At 41.1% G+C, this 19381-nt stretch overlaps 1 protein-coding gene and 1 long non-coding RNA gene across 2 annotated transcripts in view; one reads left to right on the plus strand and one right to left on the minus strand.

Moving 5' to 3' along the window:
- PDE7B (phosphodiesterase 7B) overlaps positions 1-19381 on the plus strand; it is a 328683-nt gene that overhangs the window by 98739 nt on the left and 210563 nt on the right. The window lies entirely within an intron of this gene.
- On the minus strand, positions 1148-18120 carry LOC311595156. Its single transcript, XR_014778334.1, has 4 exons — positions 17577-18120; positions 16821-16906; positions 11518-11633; positions 1148-3862 (listed from the first exon to the last, which is right to left on the minus strand). It is a non-coding gene; the product is annotated as an uncharacterized lncRNA (long non-coding RNA).

Raw genomic sequence — 19381 nt, forward strand, 5'->3', positions numbered from 1 at the left:
AACTTCATAAATGCCTCAAAGCACTAACATCTCAAGACATTAGTTAGAAATGGTAGATAAAAGAGAGCTGATATATGGATAGATAGAAAAAGATGATAAATAGATGATAGAGATTATAGAGAGATAGATAATAAATGGAGAATATATACAGGTAAATGTTTTTATTTCCTCAGATCAGGGGATGATATGAGAGCCATCCCCTAAGCCTTTCTAGCTCTTTCTGAACTCTGGCTGGCTGGTTCAACTCAGTTGTTCCGGCCCAAACTCCTCTCCAAGATGACTTAATTCAAACTGGCTTTTCTTGGCTTCTGACTGGATTGCTCTGCCTGGCCTCAAACTAAGTCTTTCAATATGTTTTGATCTTCTGGCTCATTCTGTCTTAGCCTGTGTCTAGCTTGTGCTCTCTGTAACTTGCCTTTGTAAAAACCTTCCTGGTAAGACTCTTTAAGTAAAAAACTCTCTTTTCTCTCCCTGCACTGCTCTTAAGTAGCCCTATTCCTGTGAGTTGGGCATATCCTATCTCTGATTCGTTCTGTCAAATCTCTCTCTGATTCGTGCCTTTGTCTGCCCCTCAATTAGAGCCCATTTTCAAATATGGCTGCTTCCTTCTTTAAACTAATGTTATCTTCATTGTTTGGGATTAAAGGTGTGTGCTAAGGGCATATCTGTATTCCAGCCAGATGATACTGTAATCCAGGGTGTGTCTGTAGTCCAACCAGATCACATAGACCTAGAAGGTCTTTGGATATGATCCCTTGCCAGAACAGCCATGTTGCTGGATTAAAATTCCTCTCTATATACATAGATATATAGATGATAGATAGATAGATAGATAGATAGATAGATAGATAGATAGATAGATGATATGGAAGCAGAATTTTTTTTTCTCCAGCCATGTATCCCAACAGTGGACTTTACAAGGATTCTATGACCACATTTGATCAATTCATCACTTATTTCAATTTCCACACAAAATTACAGCTGAGCTACTGTTACACTCCTTTCACAAATAACAAAATGGAAGAAATGCTCAGGTACTATAGATGACTTACCAGTTTGTAAGGTTACTTTCCTTATTTCCATCTGATCTAGTAACTTGAATAAATGTTTAACTCATGATGCTTTCAAAGACATGGGCATCGTCAATTTTGAATGCATTTTTCTAAGTTCTGCTTCTCTTGTAAGTGCTTAATTAATTACTAGCTAGGAGAAGGATAGTGAAATTCTGTCTAGTATGTATGGGATCTCACTTAAGGAAAGGTTAATCAGCTTCCCACCTCTTCTGGGTACATAGTGTATTTTATATGACATCAAGTAGGCATTCTTGCCAATTAAATGTATCCCCATTGATTTGTGATATATTAATATAAATCAGTTATGTTTTTCTAGCTGCTATAATAACCATTGCAGTCAACTGAGCACCTAAATGGACAGTGAAATATACCCTTGAACATCTTACATAGCTAGGTCATTCATTTGTCAGTCACCTCGATGTCTGCTCTTCAAAATACAGATATCTTCAGCAAGATTGGTGTGTCAGTCATTAACCTTGTAGATTTCATTAGCTTGTCTTAATTATATTGAATTTAATAGTACAAGGGAAAAATGAAAACAAACGTTTTGATTGACAACACATAGGAAGAACGTATTATACATTACCTATAAATACTATCTATTTGCAACCCATAATACAAAATAATGTGTTCTGAGGCCATGCTACATATTTGGACTTTCTCACACAGTGGAAACTGCCTATGCTCTTAAAGACTTTGCACTGAAGAGGAATTAGGCTTCTTACTATTTATCCTTTAAGGGAATTGATGCAGGTCTTGACTCAAACTTCTATAAAGTCCTTTGAAGTTACAGCTAAAAGGATGCCACAGTAAAGCTGTCCTGGAATCAATATAAATGGACCAGGTTGCCACTATCCTCCTGCTTTACGAGGACTGCCATGGTATGAGATGGTGAGAAAAGAAAAGTTTGAAGGGTTCATTTCCTTAACATAAAAAACAGAAATTCACAGTACCATCATGTGTCACTAAGACTGGTATTTCTTTAAGAGAGGATGTCTATGTGAGCGCTCCACAGAAAGTGTCTCCTTCGCCCTGTGTGAGGGATTAGTAGGGTCTGTCTTCCTTTAAGAGGAGCCTGTGAAAGTATCTTTATCACTTCCTGTGATGCTTCTTGAGAAAACATTATGTCTCTGACAGATAAGGATGAAGTGTCTGGTATTTTTAAGAGACTGTTAAGTTTTATAATATTTTTCCAAAGTGGTTTTTGTTAGCACTACTCTGAGTTAATCATAATCTCCAACTAGGGGAACAAAACATACACAGCCCAACACACGTTTCTAAAACTTCACCCTGGATTTTTATGCCACTCTAGTACTGACCCCTGATAAGAGTCAACCTAAGACATCTTTATATTATCAAGCTCCGGAGCTTTTCTATCTCAGTCCTCCCTTCCCCTTCCACACTCCAGTTTTGGGTTCCTGAATGGATTCTGGCTGTGCTCTGGTTTTCATAGGCTCGATATGGAATACACAGGAGGGTCACTAGCCAGGGACAGCTTTGCGGGCCTGTGTTCCTCCCCACCAGTGAACACTCAGATGGTTACAGGTGAAGGCCATTCTCGTGTGTTACACTCTCTGCTTCACGGCTTCTGTGGAATGCGCCACCCTGTCAGAAAACCGTGCTGCTGGCTCATTGCCTTCGATGATGCAGAAGTGTCATAGTCGCCTGACTCCAAAGCACTCAAGCCAATACAGTGTAAGCGGGAACTAATTACTGTCACGTATGGTGCTTGCAGAGGCTCGTTTCTGGTTTCAGGAGAACAGTGCAGGCAGGGTTAGAGGGTAAACTGTGTGACTGCTTTCCCCGTTTCACACCCAGTGACCAAGTCTCCATCACTGCTGACCCTACATCTACACTTAGACATGGGTCTCTCTTCCATTCCAGTCAGCCTTGGAGCTTATATAATTACATCAAAAGATGTACAACTCTATGGCGAAATTTGTACCTTAACAAAATGCAAGGAAGCAACCCTAAAACGAACAAGAAAGCTGACTGAGAATTATACCCAGTTATTTAAAGAATGCACGGGATATGCCAAATTACTAAAGTTATTTTCCAAGGGTGTAAAAGGAACCTGTTGATCCAAAAGAATGGAGAGTGTTTAAAGACAGTCTGGTGTTGACACAGTTCTCAGCTCATATGGTGGCCACGCTCTGTGAAGTTGTAAACTCTTCTCATGAAAAGAAACATTTTAAAAGTTGGACGTAGAAAAACATTCTTTCTGCTCCCAGTTCTCTTTCTTTTAGAGCAGGATTTTATATTTTTAAAAAATCCTTAATTTGTAATGTATGATATTCTGGCCTAATTTCCCTGTTTTTTTGTTGTTGTTGTTTGTTTGTTTTGTTTTGTTTTTAAATCAAGGTTGATTTTTTTTTTTTTAATTTGAAATAGTGTCTCTGCTGCTGTTCTGTACTTGATTCCATTCAGGCTGATAAGGGGTGTGGCCATCCAAATGTTTGTTCTGGAAGAACTTGACTACCTGTCTGGCTTACATGGGATGTTTTCGTTAGACATTTGAAATTTGCTGTGTGAGCTCTGAGTTGGATTGATAATTTTTAGAGTAATAGGATCCACTGAAGTCAATATTGTAACGACACCCAGCACAGCTCAGAGAGTCTCTGTGTCAGTCTCAGCTCTGACACACTAACTGTGCACTGAAGTTGATATTGTAATGACACCCAACACAAGCTCAGAGAGTGTGTGTGTCAGTCTCGGCTCTGACACACTGACTGTGCACGCTCCACCCATACAAGCCGCTGCGTGTCTGCAGGCTTCCATTTGCAGTCATCCTACAAGAAAAAAAAAAAGGAACATCTATATCTCCTAGGTCCAGGTTAATTTTTTTCATGATAGGATGGGATATTTTATGAAGCCATGCCTATTATGAGGTTGACCCTAAATATCAGTTTTCCAGCATAAATTATAAATATTAAACAATGTCTCTTTCAATTTGATGAAAAAATTAATTATTGACTGATGGCATTAATAGTGCTTAAAAAGGGAACTAAGAGAAACTGAGACATTATACAAATATAAAGATGATTTTTTAATTATAAATGCGTTATTCAAAACTGCGTAGTGCCTTCAGGACAAACCAATGCTTTCATATAATTTCATAAACTAGATTTATTTAGACTCCTTCCCTGTGCAGAAGGCACTGTATGAGACCCTGGGAACCAAAGACCAACGGGAGCAATGCCTTCCTTCAAACGGCTTCCAATCCAATGAGATTCAATTCTTGAAGCCCAAAATATGAAACATGAATGTAAGAGTAACAAGTGATGTCTTATAAGGCAAAATGTATTGAGACTTCAGAGAAGAGACTGTGTAGAGGTGGATGTGAGGAAGAGATTAAGATATGGATGCCAAGCAAATAGCAGGATTAGGGTGATCAAAAGTCCATATACGAGGAATAGGAATGGGAAGGAAATATTCAGGCCACCCACAGGATAAAAGGATACACTGTGAAGAAACAAAAACCATAAGTGGAGATGCCAGGGTATAAACATCCTCTTCCAAACTGACAGAAGTCTTAGATGGCCAACAGGTCTGGCCTTCTGTGCTTGGCTAGTTCAAGAGATATTTCCATTTAGCTATAAAGGACCATGGGACACTCTATAAACTCGTTTCTGCTGCATAGTATTAAGCAAAACTGTTGACCAGTTACATAAAATGAACGTGTGTGTGTGTGTGTGTGTGTGTGTGTGTGTGTGTGTGTGTGTTTCACATGCCTGTTTGTTGGCGCACCACATGTACACAGTGCCTACAGAGGCCAGGAGAGCGTGTCTGAGAACTGGAGTTATTCTTGATTGTGAGACACGTGTGGGTGCTGAGCACTATACCGAGATCCTCTGCAACTACTGAGCAAAGTCTCCAGCCCTGGTTTCTGATTTTCTTTTAATACAGCGTCTTATGATATATTTCTGACTGCCCTGGTGCTCACTATGTTAGCCTCGGCTGGGCTCAAACTCACAATAATCCTCCTGCCTCTGGTTTCTGAGTATAGCAAAGTGAGCCACTATGGCAAGCCATTTCTGATGCAATCTTTTTTAATGAATAATTAACAGCTTTGATGTATTTTAATTATTAAACCGCCTCAACTTGTCCAAGCAAATGGACATTTCCATGTGTATGTTTGCTATTTAGAAGTAACAATCAGAAATATCTAGAAATCAAGCTGGGCGTGGTGGCGCACGCCTGTAATCCCAGCACTCGGGAGGCAGAGGCAGGCGGATCACTGTGAGTTCGAGGCCAGCCTGGTCTACAAAGGGAGTCCAGGACAGCCAAGGCTACACAAAGAAACCATGTCTGGAAAAACCAAAAAAGAAATATCTAGAAATCATGTTTGTTGGTTACTAAAGAAAAGCTACTGTTAACTACTTTATGTTTATCTGACATTAAAATTAAGGCCTACACTTAAAGAGAAAAGTTTTCAGACGTTGAGCTTTGGCTAATCAAAGTTAGAATGCCCCACAGGTTTGACTTTTAACTTATGCTTACAAAGTGCATCATAGATTTCACCGTGCCCGCCTCCACTTTCTCTTTCCATGTGCTTGCTAAGTAATGAAATCTCTCGGCAACACCTTCTAACTGTAACAAAATACAAAACAGTGCCCGGACTGGACATTTCTAGGCAAAAGCAGCAAAAAGGCTGCTATCCCCACCACTCCCCAGACTCTGCTTTGTCTTAGCACCACGCTCGTACCAGATGGCATGCCGGAGACTCATCCGCATACTCCATGCTGTCCCTCAGCCTCACCCCACAGCGCATCACACACACACAGAGAACATAAACAATACAGAAACAGGGTCTCGGTTTTCTTCCCTGCTGAGCACGCTGCATCTGGAACATCTCACTGCCCATCTCCTTATAGGATCCCATCATTTGCTGAGCAGATACAAGCTGATCCATTTGTGAGAACAACACAGTCGCCTGCGGGCATCACTCAGATGTGCCAGAACCAGGTTGCTACGGCATTAATAATAATAATAATAATAATAATAATAATAATAATAATAATAATAATAATAATAATAAAAACTCTGCTAGGATCAGACATGGCCAATACCCAGGTCCAGAACAAAAGAGCAGTCCCCAAGCACAATAGTCTATGTTTCTGGGTAAGAACGATGTAGTTCTCTGCATTTAGGCAATTAGAACCCACTGTGAGAGGGAGAAGATTAGCCGCGCTTGCCGAGGGCTGCTGTATGCACAGCCCTCTGCTGTGTACTATGAGGACTGATAAAATGACGAGCAATGCAGAGTCCGTACTGCCACGCAGGTTATTCCTAGGCAGGATGGAACACTGTGTGGAGGAATGAGGAGGCCCGTTATTTCATCTTCTCTATATTTATAAAAAAAAAAAAATATGCAGAGAGAATCATTTTACCCTGAGGCTTGTGCTTCAAATCTTCCTCCATAGTCCCACTGCATTTTCAAAATTCATACTTGAACGTCAGTACTGCTCTGCGCGAGGAAGTGAGTCTCTTAGATTAGTGGCTGCTTTCCATGAAACACTGGGGCTTACATTACCACAGCAACAGAGCATCATGCTTTTCAATGCAGCCGAGAGCCAGGGCTCCAGCAACAGCGAGCTACAGCATGACAACTCAAAAACAACAACAACAACAACAACAACAGTCTGCCTGAACTGGATTGTCAAACCCACAAATGATAGAAGGCTAGGTCTTGTGCCAGCTATGTTTTCTCCCTGGAGGTAGAGAATGTGTTATTTAGTAAGACCACTCCTCTGACCACCATATAAAAATGTGTGCAACTAACCAGCATTTATAGGTGCACGCTGTGTGCCGGCACAGGGACGGAAAGAGGATGAAGTTCAGCCTTTGAGCAAGCCTTGGCCAACAACATAAGCAATGGCACCATAGTCTGATAAGCTATAGTAAGAGTGGACCTCTGTCTCTTGGGGTAGGGTGAGTGATGGCTGGAAAGGCCTGCACAACATGCAGGAAGGAGCAAAAGAGAAGCGGGGAGCATCCTGGGGAAGCTCAGAGGAGAACCTCTTCAGAAAGGTGTTGATAGTTCTCGGAAGCAAAGTGAAAGCTGCGGGCAACGTCACGTGGCCAATTACAGTTTCCATAAAAGGCCATTGCACTTGCAAAGTATAATAGAGAAATAGCTAATTGGGTATGAGGAAGACAGGACAAATTATGAAGGACTATAGAACAGGGCACCCCCCAAAAAATCTATTTAAGGATGATTAAGTAAAAGGTCTAGAGTGTGACTTGGAGGCTTTAGACAGCTTGTCTGTTCTGAGCCATGTATGTCCAGGAGGAGGAAAATACTAGAAAGACGGCGGCTTAGGAAAGAATAGCAGTTATCAGGTGAGAGACGTTGAGTCCTGCCTGAACGAGAAAATTGTCACTGAGGACAAAGAGTCAAGATATGGGAGTTGATATGGGAGTCCTGGGAAGACTGTGATGGGGCTTTACAAAGGACTGGGTCTGGGGAGGTTGCTACTAAAGCAGACAGAAGTGCTGCCAAAACTCAGGTATAGGAGGGAGCCTCGAGTTGGAAGGAGAGATCTTTATGCATTGGTAACGACACCACTCAAGGCAGGGGTAAGGAATGGCATGGAGCGAGTCTGAGGACCCTTGGAAACATGCCCATAAGGGTTGGGCAGGTTCAGGAGGCATCTATAGACACATCAGTGGGCAGTAGACTCAAAACAAGAGGACAGAGAGGCAGTAAGATGCTACCGTGGCTACCTTAACCAAGAGGAAAGGCTTCCGCAGGAAGGAGACAATACTGATTAAGAAGCATTGTAGAGGTCAAGTGAGATCTGGGGGTATCAGGGGTCCAAGGGACTTGGGGGGAGCAGTGGCAGCAATCAGCAGGCCCCATGAGCAAAGCATAGCGTGAGCTAAGAGGACAAGGAAAAATTAGATGGGGGCATGTCTCCTGGGTGAGGGCAGGGAGAAGCTCAGATGATTCCATCCAGCTATTGTCAACTTGACACTCATGGGGAGTAGGAAGAGAAGAAGTGGAAAGGGCATAAACAGACTGGTTAATTTGAAACTAATATATGAAACGAAAAGGCCTTATGAGATATAAAAAATGTTATGTATATAGTTATACACATATAAAATGGAAGTGTATATCAAATATATTACATCTCTGTTCTTGCAGCTTTAACTATGTACATTATTTAAAAATACAAAAAAGTTAAAGCCCTGAAAGATAAATATCTGTTCCCCTCATATCAGTTGCCACATACATAGAAACAGTTATAGGAACATGAGTGAAGTTGGCAACTGTGAATTAACATATCAAGATCTATTCCTTAAAGCTGAAATACAGAGGGCCAAACTTCATGCATTTACCAAACACGCCTTTCAGAGGAGTAAATACTCTCTGCTCATGAAGACCCCCCCTTCTCTTTTCCCCCCAGCTGCCTTGTCTCCTCCTCCTCTTCCAATGGCCAGCCAAGGTAACCTGCATGGTGATGCCTCCTAGACCCTAACTCACAAATCCCTCCCGTTCATAACAAAAACATCCGTCTTCGTCTTTCACTCTCTATCTAGCCTGCACGTTCTCATGGAATTCCCATGATCTTCCCTGTCATTCTGACCCAAGCCCTCAGCATTGTCCCTAACTCCAAAACAGCACAAGATAATCCTAATGAGGATACAAGAAATCCTTAAGACTGGAAGGACTGTGTGGACTCGTTACCTTCTCTCACTGGCCAAGGGGCGCCTCTGGAAGGCTTTGGCCTTATAATAGGTCTGTCTTGGCCTAAAAGGAGAGGCCCTCTCTGCAACCTCCACCCACCCGCTTACACTCTTGGGGTGTTGTTTCAGGAACTAGCAGCTGTTGGCTCCTCCTTGGCCAGCTCCATCGCCCCCCGCCCCCCGACTCAGTTCCACCCTTGGTTTACTGCCACCCCTACACATCTTATGCTACCAGGAAGATTTTCCTAGGAAGCTTTGCACACACACAGCTAGACGTTGATACTATTCCACAGACTGTATCCTTTTTCTTTTGACCCCGAAACAATGCTAGAGTTTTTTTTTTCTGAAGTAAGGGTATTTTATAAATGTATTTCACTGCAAATTGATATCATTTAAGCTGACAAATGTTCACATAGAATACTTTATGGGGTCCCATGCAATCAATATCCAACTATCTTCTTCATAGCTATAAATATACAAAGTAGTTTTGTTTTGTTTTTTGTTTTGTTTTGTTTTGTTTTGTTTTTAGGTTATAAACATTGACAACACATGGGCATTTTCAGACTAAAACAAAAAATCATCCCTGTTACTAAAAAAAAAATACTTGTTCCTGTTATACTAACTGATGCCTTTGTCTTATTTAAATGTCAAAACATTATATAAATGATTCTGATAAATGTCATATTTCCTACAAAAGATACCTAAACATTTCTTTGCCAGATTCACATTTCTAAAATGTGTGTTATTAATTTAACAAAGGAGTGACTAATGGATGCATTCAAAAAGAAGTTTTTGTGCGTTCCAAACTGTCAAAACTGACTCATTAATCCATGTCTTCAATATTTGTGAGTCTAGCATGCACACTGCCCAAATCACTAACTGCTTCTCATTGAAAAAGCCCTGAAAGGAAATCTCAAAATGAGAAATAAATGTACAGATATTGTGTTGCTGGGTTAACTTTAAGGTGGACAACTACATATGGGTTTGATACACTTGATTTTCAGTCAACATCTTTAGAATTTTTATAACTTATAATTTAACAAAATAGTCCATGTTATCAAATCTAGCACGATGTGATTTTTGACTTTATTTTGATTCTGGATCCCAAGGGCTCTAGTTCGGTGTGGCCACAAGAGAAAACTTACAATTTAATTGTGAAATACAGGCATGTATTTTTTGTCAATAGTAGCATGGTCTGAGAAATGCATAATTAGGTGATTCTGTCATTTTTACACCATCATGAAATGCAGTTACACAAACCTAGAGGTGTAGCCTCCTCCACACCCAAGCTGAATGGTAAAGCTGCCTAGCTCACTTTCGCGTGCTCTCTCTCCTCTCTCTTCTCTCTCCCCCTCTCTCCCCCCCCTCTCCCTCCCATGCTAAACCATGCTACTGTCCTGGTTACGACAAGCATGTATAGCAAAGTAGAGTTTGCATACCCAGACATCCCTAAACTTGGAAAGATGTGTAAGAATACTAGCCCCCTAAGAACTCTCAGCTTCGTGGTGATGCTGTGGTCCCACTGTCTGGCATGCATTCCCTCACTAACTGGCTCATTGTGCTGTGGAGAGTGACTGTAAACCAATGTCTAAGAGGGCACAGAATTCCAAGAGGCTAGTAAATAACAATATCTTTCTTCTTCTGTGATATGCTACAAATCTGTCAGTTCTTGGAACTTGTCTACTAAACATAGGAAAAGAGGTACCATGTCAAATCGCTTTCTAAAAATTGTACTGCAATGTCAAAAAAAAAAAGCATTGTGACATCTTACCTCCTTTTTAAAGATCAAATACTTAGAAAAAGTATCATATCCTTTTGAAGTAAGCACTGAATGAATATACAGTTTCTGTATTTCTTAGGGGAAAATTGCATCTTAGCCCTCGAGTCCTGCATTATGTATTGACTAGAGTTGGTAAGCATTCATTCCATCAGGTGGTCTATGAGAGGTACCTATTCTGTCTACTTCCTTTTTTATATTGAGAAAAGTCTTCCTTTATGGATCTTGTTTACAAGATATGTGACTCAGGAGAAGCCAGGATGTCTCCGGGTGACAGAATATGAATGGTTATTTCTTGGGTGATTTCACAGATATTTGGACCTGGTTATTGCAGAGGCTTAAGCAAATCTCTCTCTGGATGTTTACAAGGGTTTAGTTTTTATCATCCTGCTAACTGTGCATGTTGATGAGGTCTGGTGCGATAGTTCAACACTTGGACACATTGAGCACTTATCAGATCAAGGTCATTAGCCTTTACTTCTTCTTTCTATGGGTTTGTTTATTTATCTAATATCTATGTATGTGTGTTTGCCTGCATGAGTTTGTGTGTGCTGTATGTGTGCCGTGTGTGTGTGTGTGTGTGTGTGTGTGTGTGTGTGTGTGTGTGCGCGCGCGCGCGCGTGCGCACGCACAGAAGCCAGAGGAGGATGTTGTACCCCTAGAGGTGGAGTTACATAGAGTGCTGAAAAGGGAACCTGGGTTCTCTGCAAGAGCAGTTAGCCCTTTAACAACCGAGTCACCTCTCCAGCCTCGTTTCCCTCTCTTGCCGTTTCTTTATGCTTGCAGCCTTCTAGCTCCCTTCCATGGGTCTTCATAAAACACATAGTAAGTATTATAAGTTGTCATCGCCCGAATTTGTTCAAATGTCAGAACTTACGACCAATGTCTGTGTGTTTTCCTCATATCCCACATCTTTTTATCCTCACTTGCCATTCCAACCTTCCCCACGTAGATGATGACTTCTACCAGCTTATTCACCTGCCAGACATCTGGAAGCCCGGGGGACAGCTCTCAAGCATATAGATGCGTAAAGTTGTCAATCTGTAGCCCGGTACATGTATTTCCCCCTGTAGTGATTGAACTGCTGAAAGTCTCTGATTTGGGGGGAAAACAAAGAGAGATTGTGTGTGTTAATCTTGTTTATTTTCCAATATAAAAGCTTCTCAGAATATTAGTTCCAAATGATATATTCTTTAAGGAAGAAAAATTTAATTCAGGTATGGTGATGGTACCAGCACTCCAGAGGCAAGGTGGGAGGGAGGGAGACCTCTGTGAGTGCCAGGCCAACTTGATGTATGTGCAGCAAGTTCTAGGCCAGCCAAGGCTACATATTGACACCTAGTTTGAAGAGTGAAGGAGAGAATGGAAGAAGGGGGGGAGAGAGAGGAAGGGAAGGAGGGAGGGATGGGAGAGAGAGATTTTCATTAGTAAACATTAATGATGTCTATTATAATTCAAGTTTTTATTTATTAATGGCTTCACGTTGCTCAACAACTGATGTTATAACCTAGGTATGTATTGACACTTCTAATTATCCTGCTATTGATTTTTTTCAGTGATTTACTTTCATTTATAATGCCCTTCCCTCCCCCCACCCCCACCCCTTTTTAAGTTAAATGTAGCTTGATTCTTGGAAATGGGCCAATTTTTTAAAGCTACAGATCAACAGACTTTACAAAGTTGGTGCATCTTTGTGCATCTGCACAAGCTGATTTTCTTAATACTCCCTCCCAGACGTGCCTCTCAATGGCTCCACTCTGACACTGAATTCTATCGCCACTCCATTTGTTTGTTTTTCTTTTTTTCTTTCTTTCTTTCTTTTTTGTTTGTTTGTTTTTCAAGACAGGGTTTTTCTAAGTAGCCCTGACTGTCCTGGACTTACTTTTTAGACCAGCCTAGCCTCTAACTCACAGCAATCCATCTGCCTCTGCCTCCCTGGGTGCTGGGATTAAAGGTATACAACACCATACCCGGCTTATCACCACTCTTTAATTTGAGATTTATACAAGTGGAATTAAAGAGTATATTCTTGCACTTAGCATTGTCTGTGATATTTACCCACACTGATACATAACTACTGTTCATTCTTCTAGTTACTTTTACTATGCATTCCTGTATAGAAAAAAGATCACTGGTCACTGCTATAAAATGTTCTTCTCTGTATGTGCATGTGCGTGCATTTACCTGTATATGCGTTTGTCTACTTCTTCATTAATTTTACTCTTCAATATTTAGCTATCTATAGTTTTGGACTGCTACAAAAAAAGTACTACTATGAATATTCTTGTGCATTTTAAACATCTTTTGTTAGGGGTGCCCATATGTATATGGGATGTGTATATATGACGTGTGAGTATAGGCACACATGTGCCACAGCACCCATGTGGAAGTCATAGGACTCTTGGGTGTGGGTCCTCATCTTCCAACTTGTATGAGACAAATCCTATCACGTTGGTCACTGTGTGTGCCAAGCTGGCTGGCCTGTAGTCTCCCGGGGATTCTCCTGTCTACACCCTCCATCTCAGATCTCAGGCAGGTGCCACTGTGACCAGCCTTTGTACAGGTTCTGGGAGTTTGAAGTTGGGTTCTCATACTCACATGACAAAGCACTTATCCGCTGAGCCATGTCGTGTGTGTGTGTGTGTGTGTGTGTGTGTGTGTGTGTGTGTGTGTGTACAAATGGCCTACTTTCTGAGGTATCTACTCAGAACTAGAGCTGTTGGTTCATAGGGTATGTATATATTCTCCAAATATTTCCTAAAGTGGCTACACCAGCCTACTCCTCCACACTAGCTGCGTACAAAAGCTCCATAAATAATTCAACACTCAGTAATTATCCTAGAGTAAAAGTTAGAATGTGATAATTCATCATTCAACTCAGTGCAAACATTTTATGCAAATGGCCTCTAATGAAGATTATGATTATCGCTTATGTAAACAAATCATCAGGCCGAGGATGGCGCTAATAGAGCAGGTACGTTTTATTTGCTTGTTCTCAATGAACATTAAAGAGTTGGTGGAGTTTATTGCCCGAACCAAATTAATTGTCTCTCTTTGTTGAATGCTTAGAGATAAATGATCCTAGCAAGTTCCCACTCCCTCAGGTGGAATGATAAACAAAACCCTAGCTCCTAAGGAAAAATTCTTTTCTGCTAAGCTAATTATTTTCTGTTTTTACTTCACTTCGCTACAAACTATACAGTTAAAATTTTTACAAATTTGAAGTCCTAACATGGAAATTATAGGTTAAAAAAATGGGAATGGACATAGCAACGAAGGATATTTTAGGGCAGGGAAAATACGCTGTAGGTTGCTTTAGCGGTAGATGTATGTGTGTCATTACATGTTTGTCTAAATCCAGAGGACCTACAGATATACCCCACACCATGAGTGACCCCTGATGTAGACCATAACCTCTGGTAATGTTAACATGTCAATGTAGGTTCATCAGCTGTGATAAATAAGTTACTCTCATGGGGGGATCTGACAACAAGGGAGACTGTATGCAGGGAGTGGAAGGGGGGGGAATGGGTGTTTTAAGAAAGAGAAACCTGTCTTTCTTCCCAATATTTCACTAAGAAAAATCTAAGACTATTCTAAAGACTCCAGAATGAAAATCAGGCCATGCAGCTCTGAAACACCAGTTGTCCAGCCCCTGACTATGCCATTATGTGACTCAGTGTCTATAGATCAAATATTTACATATTGCTGTGATCTTTACAGTCCTTCCTCTGGGAATAACACAGCAAGGTATGTTTTCTTAGTCTGTTTATCAGCTTCTCTTAGTGTTGAGATGGACTGGTGGAGATAAGATGGCTACTTTTAGCCAATGTTGACAGTGAATTAAAGGAGAAAATTAAAATTTTCCAATAGGAAAGAATTTCAAGGAATGTCTTCAGCCTCCCAGATAATTAAATCAAGCATGGTTGCTATCTCCTTTTATCATCTTTTTATAATTTCCAAATGTTCGATGAAACAAGTTATTTTATAATGAGAGCTTTTCTGTCATTTCTCTGATCTCTAAAGGTGCAGCAATAATTTCATATTGTCTGTTTGCATCACTAAAACCTACATATGACAGGTGTCAAGTCTCTTGTGAGGAGGCACACACAGTAGCGTGGGGTTGTGTCTACACCTGTGGCTTGAGGTAGCCACTGGGTAGCCACATTTTCAAGATGAGTCTGAGTTGTTCTTATTCATTTCTGGCCTGGCTGTGCCCTCACACGAAACATATTATCTCATCAAACCCATGTCTTGTGATATAAATCAAAGTGCCACCCACTGGCATCTGATCACTTATATATCACAACAGTTGCAAAACAGTACGAAGGCCAAGTAACTAAGGTGTATGGTTCCATGACAAACGGAAGCCTTGCAGAGCAAACACACTAGTGGTCTCTTACACTGGGGTCAGGTGTGGACCTTCTTTAAGTTCTCAAAATTGTAATATATGACACATTACATACATGCATACACATGAGTGCGCACACACACACACACACACACACACACACACACACACACACACACACACACCTACCTTGTATTTTATTCTGGCACGCCCCTCAAGGTGTTATGAGGACATTGAAGTTACAGCAGGAAAATCTGAAGCTTTCATTTAGTTATCAAACTAAAACCAGCGATTTTGTTCCTTTGTTCTCAACTGGGATCCAGACAAGTTTTGTTGTTGTTGTTGTTGTTGTTGTTGTTGTTGTTGTTGTTTTGTTTTTGTTTTTCAAGACAGAGTCTCTCTATGTAGCCTTGGCTGTCCTGGACTCACTTTATAGACCAGGCTGGCCTTGAACTCACAGAGATCTGCCTGCCTCTGTCTCCCAAGTGCTGGGATTAAAGGCGTGCACCACCATGCCTGGTCAGACAAATTTTTTGTCTGAGGGAATAATGATGTGTGTACAGTTGTTTTTCACAACCAGTTAGTTTACTGTGGGTACTCAGAGGAAACTGTTGACTGGGTTTGCGTGTCCTAAACTCTATCACAGAGGGAAACCCTGCTGAACAGAGGCAAAGCCTGCTTGTATAAAACAATATAACAAACTATTATGGCAACAGATTTTTCCCCAGGGGCCTGTGGTTGTATATGTGCATGCATGGACAATTTTGAGTGGTAGGAGAATTTCACTGTTTGATTCAACTGATTTGTTCTTCAACTGAAGCTTCCATGCAGGAATATATTACAATTAGAACGAAGTCCTGCTGTTAACGTCAAAAACAAGAAGGATAATAGGCGTGAATAAAAGGAGTGGGGAAAGAGCTGAGAGCTGTAAACGGACCTCTCAACTTGAGGTCTACCATATTCCGAAGAGTCCTGAGAGGCTGCTCAGGGACAGGACCCTTGTGCAGAACTCTGCTCTGGACAACGAGCCAGACAGGTCTTTGTTCAGGCTTTATCACCCCATTTGTTATTTATAGCAACATCAAGTGTTCTGTGGCCCCTTCCAGTGAGCCACTTGTTTTCAAGTAAAAAGGTTTCTCCATGCCCATTTTTAAAGTGAACCAAAACACAGGAAGGGAATCCAATGATTTAAAAAAAAGCTCTGTGTCTAACTTAGTTCGGTTATCATCATGAATGGCAGTAATATGTTAAGATTTCTTTTGTATAAGTTAATAATAATTAATTTTTAATATTTTCCTTGGGAATCTACGCCTAGTTAAACAAGAGCTTAGACTCTGTAGCTGAGTGTCTCCTCCTGACAAGGACAGACATGCCCAACAGAAACAGCTTCCCTGTGCCCACCCAGAGAATGTACTCAGCTAGGCAGCAGAAAAACACCAAGGATGAAACTTTACACCTAGATTCCAATAGGATGTGGGGACGGGGTACATGGACATTAAGCCATAAAGGTAAGTAAATTAGAACTATGCCATTTAGCAGGTGGGAGATGCAGTCGAGACATCTTAATAGATGTCCAAATGTTAAGATAGTGATGAACCTTATCTACACAGTATGCTGTTTCCTATACCTGCCCACGACAAAGCAGAACTCATACACAAGACATTCTCAGAGACTAGCAATAGCTAACAATGAAATAGAGCAATGTTGACAGGAAGTGGTAATAAAATTTCCAGGGTTACTTCTTTGGTGCTGCGGGGCCATTATTAAGTAAAATTAGTATTCTTTGGCCACAAGTACCATATACAGGCTATCTCCCCATTCTGCCTGATAGGTTCCGGGCCAATATCCAATATATAAAGAATGAGAGGCCTTATAGATTTCCAGTATTTAAAGCACTGGAAAGCTTGACAGTTGCATGAACTAGCCTTACCTTTAGCTTTGGGGCTGCTGGGATTGTTCCCTGAAGGAGGCAGCCCTGCGGCCAGTCTGTGACATGTGCACGGTGCAACGGCCTCTCTGTAAATAAATGTAAGGAGAGGGCAGTTGTGGGCAGCAAATATCCCTGCGATTTACTTCCTATTGGATGTTGTTGTAGGGTGGATGTCCAAAATTGTCCTTCTTAATAGTTAATAATTCTTGATTTTATATGACCCTCATTGATTTGGTTTATCTAATTTCCCTAAAAGAAAAAACAAACAAACCCCCTCAAAAAAAAATCTTGATAGAATAAAGAGACTAATAAGTTATGGTGGAAATGACAAAGGAAATAACTAAATTCCCAGGCTAAGAGAACAGGAAGAGAGAAAACCAATGAATATAGAAATATGATTCTTCATTCTTCAAGAACATGGAGACTAATGAAGAGAAGACTGTGTTTTAGCAACACTGAAGTGGATACATGTTCATAGTGAAACAACTAAACATCTTAATTTAAAATAGCGTTGGTGTATGTCTAAGTGTTCTCTCTCTCTCTCTCTCTCTCTCTCTCTCTCTCTCTCTCTCTCTCTCTTTCTCTCTCCCCACCCCGTGTGTGTGTGTGTGTGTGTGTGTGTGTGTGTGTGTGTGTGTGTGTGTGTGTCTGAGGAAAGCTTTGAACAGCAGCGTCTCTGTAAGAGGAACTAGCTGGGCTCTTTGGCACAGTCACATTAGAATCTTCCTTGGCTCATTAGAGAGCAAGGGGCCTCACAGATCTGAGATTAGGTTGCTGATTCCTCAGGCTTGAAATGTTGCCGCCATCTGGCTGGAGTTTGTTGCTCTTAGAAGCAATGTTGATGTTTAATTTTTTTTTCTTTGATATGAAGAACTTCAAGTCTACAAAAAAAAAATGAGTTCTTGTGCAAAAAGAAAAACCCTTGTTCAGAACGTCACCTAGTATTTAGGCTCCTTTATAAAATTCAGTTGCTGCTCCTCCTAAGGCCTCTCTCACCCTCCACTAACGCACTAACAATGGTGAAGAACCCCGTGGCTATTCCAGGACTTAAAAAAGGGGCAGACTGAGAAGAGAAAAGAAGTTAGATGGGGAAATTGTGAAGACAGTATTTAACTAGTAAAATGTCCTGTTACAGTCAACAAAGGCCTAAGACTGTTTTTCTAAAAAAAGAGATTGAACCTGAAAATAGGGGAAAGGTTATCTCGAATGAAAGAGCTCAAATATTTATTGTGCCTTTAGGGAACTTCCGTGCATAAAATGAACAAGATCTCGTGAATTTTAAGACATCTGAATTCCACTTGTAGAGTTTTAAAATTAGACAAATACAAGCTTCATATTAGGTAGTAATAGAGACTATATAGGAGAACAGAGGAGGAGAGAGGCCAGAATGGAGCTTTTGTAGTAAGGGAGGCTCTAAGGGGACTTTCTTGGTAGATAGCATGACAAAGAACGGAAGTAGCCAGGGAGCCAGACAGGCAGAGGGACTGTGGAAGGAGCGGCTGTGAAGGAGTCCAAAGATGGGCAGGACCAGGGAGAGTCCTCTAAGCCATCCCTTTAACCTGCACATAAATCACACGGGGACAGAAGCGCTCACTCTGATTCACTAAGTTTGAAGCAGGGCCCGAGATTACGTGTCTCCAAGAAGATCCTCATGATCTGATGTTACTGGCCCCCACAACAGATTTTGACCAGCTCGTCCCTTCGGCACGCCGTGCTGCTCAAGTTCTGTTCTAAACGCAGCACTTTGAAGAGAGAACAGCAGGTCTTATCTTTTTAAAATGATCACACTTGCTGCTTATGTGGAAAACAGATTCCACATGGGCACTGGAAAGGAACGGTGGTATTAGTCTGGGCAGGAAATTAGCATCTCAGAAGATGCTGGTGGGATGGTGGGAAGCTTGGCTTCAGGCAACATTTTGAAGGCATCGCTGAATATTCTCAACATTGGGTGAGATATAATAAACAGAAGAAAAGAGAAAGCCATGAATTTTTGGCCTAAGCAAATGAATAGAGGCTGGTGTTGTAATGAAGGATACGAGGGACAGAAGACACCATGGCAACAGGGCAGCTGGGTGTTGTGGGTTGAAGTATGTTCCCTTGAGATCCACTAATTAAAGTCCTAACCTGCTACCTCGCAATCTGATCTTATTTGACAATAATGCCGATTAGCAATAATTACGTTAAAGTTGGGAATAGGCCCTGAACCAATATTATTGGTTTCTGTCATAAAATGTGGATAAACAAATGCATACAATCTCCCCTCTGTATTAGTGGGGTACTGATTCTATGATTCCCAAGGGTGCTAAAATCCACACATACTCAAGCCCCTTCCACAAAACAATGAAGTGTTTGCACAGTAATCACCTTTCCACTTTAAATCATTTCTATATTGGTTCTAATATATAATGCAATGTAAACATTACCAGAATAGTTGCTCTACTTTTTTTTTTTTTTGGTTGATATGACAAGAGAAAAGTTAACTCATGCTTGGGACAGGCTCATTTTCCCCCTAATACTTTGATCTGAAAGTGTGGAGGACCACTGTATAGGAGTTGGGGTTC

This window comes from Acomys minous (genome assembly GCF_964271855.1).
Source record: "Acomys minous genome assembly, chromosome: 3".
NCBI classification, from domain to species: domain Eukaryota; kingdom Metazoa; phylum Chordata; class Mammalia; order Rodentia; family Muridae; genus Acomys; species Acomys minous.